Consider the following 9,062-nt stretch of genomic DNA (forward strand, 5'->3'; position numbering starts at 1 on the left):
CTCCTGCGGGGATGGAGAACCAGGGGGCCTGGGGAGCCTCCTCCTGCGGGCATGGAGAACCAGGGGGCCTGGGGAGCCTCCTCCTGCGGGCATGGAGAACCAGGGGGCCTGGGGAGCCTCCTCCTGCGGGGATGGGGAACCAGGGGCCTGGGGAGCCTCCTCCTGCGGGGATGGAGAACCAAGGGGCCTGGGGAGCCTCCTCCTGCGGGCATGGAGAACATGGGGGCCTGGGGAGCCTCCTCCTGCGGGGATGGAGAACCAGGGGGCCTGGGGAGCCTCCTCCTGCGGGCATGGAGAACCAGGGGGCCTGGGGAGCCTCCTCCTGCGGGGATGGGGAACCAGGGGGCCTGGGGAGCCTCCTCCTGCGGGGATGGAGAACCAGGGGGCCTGGGGAGCCTCCTCCTGCGGGCATGGAGAACCAGGGGGCCTGGGGAGCCTCCTCCTGCGGGGATGGAGAACCAGGGCGCCTGGGGAGCCTCCTCCTGCGGGGATGGGGAACCAGGGGGCCTGGGGAGCCTCCTCCTGCGGGGATGGGGAACCAGGGGGCCTGGGGAGCCTCCTCCTGCGGGGATGGAGAACCAGGGGGCCTGGGGAGCCTCCTCCTGCGGTCATGGAGAACCAGGGGGCCTGGGGAGCCTCCTCCTGCGGGCATGGAGAACCAGGGGCCTGGGGAGCCTCCTCCTGCGGGGATGGAGAACCAGGGGGCCTGGGGAGCCTCCTCCTGCGGGCATGGAGAACCAGGGGGCCTGGGGAGCCTCCTCCTGCGGGCATGGAGAACCAGGGGGCCTGGGGAGCCTCCTCCTGCGGGGATGGGGAACCAGGGGCCTGGGGAGCCTCCTCCTGCGGGGATGGAGAACCAAGGGGCCTGGGGAGCCTCCTCCTGCGGGCATGGAGAACATGGGGGCCTGGGGAGCCTCCTCCTGCGGGGATGGAGAACCAGGGGGCCTGGGGAGCCTCCTCCTGCGGGCATGGAGAACCAGGGGGCCTGGGGAGCCTCCTCCTGCGGGGATGGGGAACCAGGGGGCCTGGGGAGCCTCCTCCTGCGGGGATGGAGAACCAGGGGGCCTGGGGAGCCTCCTCCTGCGGGCATGGAGAACCAGGGGGCCTGGGGAGCCTCCTCCTGCGGGGATGGAGAACCAGGGCGCCTGGGGAGCCTCCTCCTGCGGGGATGGAGAACCAGGGGCCTGGGGAGCCTCCTCCTGCGGGGATGGGGAACCAAGGGGCCTGGGGAGCCTCCTCCTGCGGGCATGGAGAACATGGGGGCCTGGGGAGCCTCCTCCTGCGGGGATGGAGAACCAGGGGGCCTGGGGAGCCTCCTCCTGCGGGGATGGGGAACCAGGGGGCCTGGGGAGCCTCCTCCTGCGGGGATGGAGAACCAGGGGGCCTGGGGAGCCTCCTCCTGCGGGCATGGAGAACCAGGGGGCCTGGGGAGCCTCCTCCTGCGGGGATGGAGAACCAGGGCGCCTGGGGAGCCTCCTCCTGCGGGGATGGGGAACCAGGGGGCCTGGGGAGCCTCCTCCTGCGGGGATGGGGAACCAGGGGCCTGGGGAACATTTTCAACACTTTGGGGCATTTCACAAGCGCTTCCCTCGCTTACGGCCACACCACCCTGAATGAGCCCGATCTCGTCTGATCTCGGAAGCCAAGCAGGGTCGGGCCCAGTTAGTACTTGGATGGGAGACCGCCTGGGAATACTGGGTGCTGTAAGCATTTTTTTTTGCCATTATTTGTGGGTAGAAAAGTGAGAAAAGTGACCTAAAATAGAACCGGGACTAGGCGGCAGTTCCCCCCACCAGGCGGCGGCATTTGGGGCATTATTTGTGGGTAAGAAAGTGAGAAAAGTGACCTAAAATAGAACCGGGACTAGGCGGCAGTTCCCCCCACCAGGCGGCGGCATTTGGGGCATTATTTGTGGGTCAGAAAGTGAGAAAAGTGACCTAAAATAGAACCGGGACTAGGCGGCAGTTCCCCCCACCAGGCGGCGGCATTTGGGGCATTATTTGTGGGTAAGAAAGTGAGAAAAGTGACCTAAAATAGAACCGGGACTAGGCGGCAGTTCCCCCCACCAGGCGGCGGCATTTGGGGCATTATTTGTGGGTCAGAAAGTGAGAAAAGTGACCTAAAATAGAACCGGGACTAGGCGGCAGTTCCCCCCACCAGGCGGCGGCATTTGGGGCATTATTTGTGGGTAAGAAAGTGAGAAAAGTGACCTAAAATAGAACCGGGACTAGGCGGCAGTTCCCCCCACCAGGCGGCGGCATTTGGGGCATTATTTGTGGGTCAGAAAGTGAGAAAAGTGACCTAAAATAGAACCGGGACTAGGCGGCAGTTCCCCCCACCAGGCGGCGGCATTTGGGGCATTATTTGTGGGTAAGAAAGTGAGAAAAGTGACCTAAAATAGAACCGGGACTAGGCGGCAGTTCCCCCCACCAGGCGGCGGCATTTGGGGCATTATTTGTGGGTCAGAAAGTGAGAAAAGTGACCTAAAATAGAACCGGGACTAGGCGGCAGTTCCCCCCACCAGGCGGCGGCATTTGGGGCATTATTTGTGGGTCAGAAAGTGAGAAAAGTGACCTAAAATAGAACCGGGACTAGGCGGCAGTTCCCCCCACCAGGCGGCGGCATTTGGGGCATTATTTGTGGGTAAGAAAGTGAGAAAAGTGACCTAAAATAGAACCGGGACTAGGCGGCAGTTCCCCCCACCAGGCGGCGGCATTTGGGGCGTTATTTGTGGGTAAGAAAGTGAGAAAAGTGACCTAAAATAGAACCGGGACTAGGCGGCAGTTCCCCCACCAGATGGCGGCATTTGGGGACCCGTAGTGTGGGCAGAAAACTCACCAAAGTGACTTAAAATAGAACCGGTGCAGGCGGCATGTCCCCCCACCAGATGGCGGCATTTGGGGACCCGTAGTGTGGGCAGAAAACTCACCAAAGTGACTTAAAATAGAACCGGTGCAGGCGGCATGTTCCCCCACCAGATGGCGGCATTTGGGGACCCGTAGTGTGGGCAGAAAACTCACCAAAGTGACTTAAAATAGAACCGTTGCAGGCGGCATGTTCCCCCACCAGATGGCGGCATTTGGGGACCCGTAGTGTGGGCAGAAAACTCACCAAAGTGACTTAAAATAGAACCGGTGCAGGCGGCATGTTCCCCCACCAGATGGCGGCATTTGGGGAGCCGTAGTGTGGGCAGAAAACTCACCAAAGTGACTTAAAATAGAACCGGTGCAGGCGGCATGTTCCCCCACCAGATGGCGGCATTTGGGGACCCGTAGTGTGGGCAGAAAACTCACCAAAGTGACTTAAAATAGAACCGGTGCAGGCGGCATGTTCCCCCACCAGATGGCGGCATTTGGGGACCTGCAGTGTGGGTAGAAAACTCACCAAAGTGTCCTAAAATAGAACCGGGACCAGGGGGCCTCTTCCCCCACCAGGTGGCGGGCTTGGGGGGCTTGGTTTCCGGGTAGAAAACTCACCAAAGTGTCCTAAAATAGAACCGGGACCAGGGGGCATGTTCCCCCACCAGGCGGCGGGCTTGGGGGGCTTGGTTTGCGGGTAGAAAACTCACCAAAGTGTCCTAAAATAGAACCGGGACCAGGGGGCATGTTCCCCCACCAGGCGGCGGGCTTGGGGGGCTTGGTTTGCGGGTAGAAAACTCACCAAAGTGTCCTAAAATAGAACCGGGACCAGGGGGCATGTTCCCCCACCAGGCGGCGGGCTTGGGGGGCTTGGTTTGCGGGTAGAAAACTCACCAAAGTGTCCTAAAATAGAACCGGGACCAGGGGGCCTCTTCCCCCACCAGGCGGCGGGCTTGGGGGGGCTTGGTTTGCGGGTAGAAAACTCACCAAAGTGACCTAAAATAGAACCGGGCTAGGCGGCATGTTCCCCCACCAGGCGGCGGGCTTGGGGGGCTTGGTTTGCGGGTAGAAAACTCACCAAAGTGTCCTAAAATAGAACCGGGACCAGGGGGCATCTTCCCCCACCAGGCGGCGGGCTTGGGGGGCTTGGTTTGCGGGTAGAAAACTCACCAAAGTGTCCTAAAATAGAACCGGGACCAGGGGGCCTCTTCCCCCACCAGGCGGCGGGCTTGGGGGGCTTGGTTTGCGGGTAGAAAACTCACCAAAGTGACCTAAAATAGAACCGGGCCAGGCGGCATGCTCCCCCACCAGGCGGCGGGCTTGGGGGGCTTGGTTTGCGGGTAGAAAACTCACCAAAGTATCGGCAAAATAGAACCAGGGAAGGGGGGGATGTCGGTCACAAGGTGCCCGAGTCAGAGAACCAGGAAAACGGACATAAATCCAGAAAACCTCGGTGTCTGACTGCTCCTCAAAAAGTGGTCTTTTTGATGTCACGAGCGCAACCACCTAGAGGTTAATGGGGAGGGATGGTGTGAGCGCAAACGGATTTTTCCTAAGTGTGACTGCTCCTCAAAAAGTGGTCTTTTTGATGTCACGAGCGCAACCACCTAGAGGTTAATGGGGAGGGATGGTGTGAGCGCAAACGGATTTTTCCTAAGTGTGACTGCTCCTCAAAAAGTGGTCTTTTTGATGTCACGAGCGCAACCACCTAGAGGTTAATAGGGAGCGAGTACAACAGGGGAGGGAGTGAATGGGCTCGGACTGTGGCCGAGCCTGGTGCCTCAAAATCGGACAAGGTTGGACTGGAAGCCCGCTGAGAACTCTGGTTCTTTTGCCAGACGAAACGAATTTTTTCCGAGTGTGACTGCTCTGCAAAAAGTGGTCTTTTTGATGTCACGAGCGCAACCACCTAGAGGTTAATGGGGAGGGAGTGGAAAAAACGACAAAGTGTTGAGCTCCGGACCGGGATGGCGGGCGACTCGAGCGGTCATGCCCGACTTTGAGACACTTTGTCGCGGTCATGCGAGCGACCTCCACTGCTCCCCGGAGGTGCCCCGGACCGGGTTGGCGGGTGACTCGAGCGGTCGTGCCCGACTTTGAGACACTTTGTCGCGGTCATGCGGGCGTCCTCCGCCGGTCCCCGGAGGTGCCCCGGACCGGGTTGGCGGGTGACTCGAGCGGTCATGCCCGACTTTGAGACACTTTGTCGCGGTCATGCGGGCGTCCTCCGCCGGTCCCTGGAGGTGCCCCGGACCGGGTTGGCGGGTGACTCGAGCGGTCGTGCCCGACTTTGAGACACTTTGTCGCGGTCATGCGGGCGTCCTCCGCCGGTCCCTGGAGGTGCCCCGGACCGGGTTGGCGGGTGACTCGAGCGGTCGTGCCCGACTTTGAGACACTTTGTCGCGGTCATGCGGGCGTCCTCCGCCGGTCCCCGGAGGTGCCCCGGACCGGGTTGGCGGGTGACTCGAGCGGTCATGCCCGACTTTGAGACACTTTGTCGCGGTCATGCGGGCCTCCTCCGCCGGTCCCTGGAGGTGCCCCGGACCGGGTTGGCGGGTGACTCGAACGGTCATGCCCGACTTTGAGACACTTTGTCGCGGTCATGCGGGCGTCCTCCGCCGGTCCCTGGAGGTGCCCCGGACCGGGTTGGCGGGTGACTCGAGCGGTCGTGCCCGACTTTGAGACACTTTGTCGCGGTCATGCGAGCGACCTCCGCCGGTCCCCGGAGGTTCCCCGGACCGGGTTGGCGGGTGACTCGAACGGTCGTGCCCGACTTTGAGACACTTTGTCGCGGTCATGCGGGCGTCCTCCGCCGGTCCCTGGAGGTGCCCCGGACCGGGTTGGCGGGTGACTCGAGCGGTCGTGCCCGACTTTGAGACACTTTGTCGCGGTCATGCGGGCGTCCTCCGCCGGTCCCTGGAGGTGCCCCGGACCGGGTTGGCGGGTGACTCGAGCGGTCATGCCCGACTTTGAGACACTTTGTCGCGGTCATGCGGGCGTCCTCCGCCGGTCCCTGGAGGTGCCCCGGACCGGGTTGGCGGGTGACTCGAGCGGTCATGCCCGACTTTGAGACACTTTGTCGCGGTCATGCGGGCGTCCTCCGCCGGTCCCTGGAGGTGCCCCGGACCGGGTTGGCGGGTGACTCGAGCGGTCGTGCCCGACTTTGAGACACTTTGTCGCGGTCATGCGGGCGTCCTCCGCCGGTCCCTGGAGGTGCCCCGGACCGGGTTGGCGGGTGACTCGAGCGGTCATGCCCGACTTTGAGACACTTTGCCGCGGTCATGCGGGCGACCTCCGCCGGTCCCTGGAGGTGCCCCGGACCGGGTTGGCGGGTGACTCGAGCGGTCGTGCCCGACTTTGAGACACTTTGCCGCGGTCATGCGGGCGACCTCCGCCGGTCCCTGGATGGCGGGCTCCAGTGAGGTCGGCGGGGGAAGGCTCGGGCTGAGGCCGACTTCGGTGCCTCAAAGTCGGACAAGGTTGGATTGGAAGTCCGCTGTGTTGAGGACCAGTGGCATTCGGTGGTGGAACGCTCAGAACTTGGCCGACATCGGTGCCTCAACGTCGGACAAGGTTGGAGTGGATGACCGCTGATAACTCTGGTTCTTTTGCCAGACGAAAGAAATTTTTCCCGAGTGTGACTGCTCTGAAAAAAGTGGTCTTTTTGATGTCACGAGCGCAACCACCTAGAGGTTAATAGGGAGGCACCATAACAGGAGAGGGAGTGAAAAGGCTCGGAGGGTGGCCGAGCCTGGTGCCTCAAAATCGGACAAGGTTGGAGTGGATGACCGCTGAAAACTCTGGTTCTTTTGCCAGACGAAAGAAATTTTTCCCGAGTGTGACTGCTCTGCAAAAAGTGGTCTTTTTGATGTCACGAGCGCAACCACCTAGAGGTTAATAGGGAGGCACCATAACAGGAGAGGGAGTGAAAAGGCTCGGAGGGTGGCCGAGCCTGGTGCCTCAAAATCGGACAAGGTTGGAGTGGATGACCGCTGAAAACTCTGGTTCTTTTGCCAGACGAAAGAAATTTTTTCCGAGTGTGACTGCTCCTCAAAAAGTGGTCTTTTTGATGTCACGAGCGCAACCACCTAGAGGTTAATAGGGAGGCACCATAACAGGAGAGGGAGTGAAAAGGCTCGGAGGGTGGCCGAGCCTGGTGCCTCAAAGTCGGACAAGGTTGGAGTGGATGACCGCTGAAAACTCTGGTTCTTTTGCCAGACGAAAGAAATTTTTTCCGAGTGTGACTGCTCTGCAAAAAGTGGTCTTTTTGATGTCACGAGCGCAACCACCTAGAGGTTAATAGGGAGGCACCATAACAGGAGAGGGAGTGAAAAGGCTCGGAGGGTGGCCGAGCCTGGTGCCTCAAAATCGGACAAGGTTGGAGTGGATGACCGCTGAAAACTCTGGTTCTTTTGCCAGACGAAAGAAATTTTTTTCCGAGTGTGACTGCTCTGCAAAAAGTGGTCTTTTTGATGTCACGAGCGCAACCACCTAGAGGTTAATAGGGAGGCACCATAACAGGAGAGGGAGTGAAAAGGCTCGGAGGGTGGCCGAGCCTGGTGCCTCAAAATCGGACAAGGTTGGAGTGGATGACCGCTGAAAACTCTGGTTCTTTTGCCTGACGAAAGAAATTTTTTCCGAGTGTGACTGCTCTGCAAAAAGTGGTCTTTTTGATGTCACGAGCGCAACCACCTAGAGGTTAATAGGGAGGCACCATAACAGGAGAGGGAGTGAAAAGGCTCGGAGGGTGGCCGAGCCTGGTGCCTCAAAATCGGACAAGGTTGGAGTGGATGACCGCGGAGAACTCTGGTTCTTTTGCCTGACGAAAGAAATTTTTTCCGAGTGTGACTGCTCTGCAAAAAGTGGTCTTTTTGATGTCACGAGCGCAACCACCTAGAGGTTAATAGGGAGGCACCATAACAGGAGAGGGAGTGAAAAGGCTCGGAGGGTGGCCGAGCCTGGTGCCTCAAAGTCGGACAAGGTTGGAGTGGATGGCCGCGGAGAACTCTGGTTCTTTTGCCAGACGAAAGAAATTTTTTCCGAGTGTGACTGCTCCTCAAAAAGTGGTCTTTTTGATGTCACGAGCGCAACCACCTAGAGGTTAATAGGGAGGCACCATAACAGGAGAGGGAGTGAAAAGGCTCGGAGGGTGGCCGAGCCTGGTGCCTCAAAATCGGACAAGGTTGGAGTGGATGGCCGCGGAGAACTCTGGTTCTTTTGCCAGACGAAAGAAATTTTTTCCGAGTGTGACTGCTCCTCAAAAAGTGGTCTTTTTGATGTCACGAGCGCAACCACCTAGAGGTTAATAGGGAGGCACCATAACAGGAGAGGGAAGGAAAGGGCTCGGAGGGTGGCCGAGCCTGGTGCCTCAAAATCGGACAAGGTCGGAGTGGATGGCCGCGGAGAACTCTGGTTCTTTTGCCTGACGAAAGAAATTTTTTCCGAGTGTGACTGCTCTGCAAAAAGTGGTCTTTTTGATGTCACGAGCGCAACCACCTAGAGGTTAATAGGGAGGCACCATAACAGGAGAGGGAAGGAAAAGGCTCGGAGGGTGGCCGAGCCTGGTGCCTCAAAGTCGGACAAGGTTGGAGTGGATGGCCGCGGAGAACTCTGGTTCTTTTGCCTGACGAAAGAAATTTTTTCCGAGTGTGACTGCTCCTCAAAAAGTGGTCTTTTTGATGTCACGAGCGCAACCACCTAGAGGTTAATAGGGAGGCACCATAACAGGAGAGGGAAGGAAAGGGCTCGGAGGGTGGCCGAGCCTGGTGCCTCAAAGTCGGACAAGGTTGGAGTGGATGGCCGCGGAGAACTCTGGTTCTTTTGCCTGACGAAAGAAATTTTTTCCGAGTGTGACTGCTCTGCAAAAAGTGGTCTTTTTGATGTCACGAGCGCAACCACCTAGAGGTTAATAGGGAGGCACCATAACAGGAGAGGGAAGGAAAAGGCTCGGAGGGTGGCCGAGCCTGGTGCCTCAAAGTCGGACAAGGTTGGAGTGGATGGCCGCGGAGAACTCTGGTTCTTTTGCCTGACGAAAGAAATTTTTTCCGAGTGTGACTGCTCCTCAAAAAGTGGTCTTTTTGATGTCACGAGCGCAACCACCTAGAGGTTAATAGGGAGGCACCATAACAGGAGAGGGAAGGAAAAGGCTCGGAGGGTGGCCGAGCCTGGTGCCTCAAAGTCGGACAAGGTTGGAGTGGATGGCCG

General features: G+C 59.3%; 1 non-coding gene across 1 annotated transcript; it reads left to right on the forward strand.

Annotated features, from left to right (window-relative positions):
* Positions 1-1,591: 1,591 nt before the first annotated feature.
* LOC148058042 (5S ribosomal RNA) lies at positions 1,592-1,710 on the forward strand. The gene has a single exon (XR_015710215.1). It is a non-coding gene; the product is annotated as a 5S ribosomal RNA (ribosomal RNA).
* Positions 1,711-9,062: the final 7,352 nt, after the last annotated feature.

The sequence above is a fragment of the Callionymus lyra genome, unplaced genomic scaffold (genome assembly GCF_982586985.1).
Source record: "Callionymus lyra unplaced genomic scaffold, fCalLyr1.hap1.1 HAP1_SCAFFOLD_210, whole genome shotgun sequence".
Taxonomy (NCBI): Eukaryota; Metazoa; Chordata; class Actinopteri; order Syngnathiformes; family Callionymidae; genus Callionymus; species Callionymus lyra.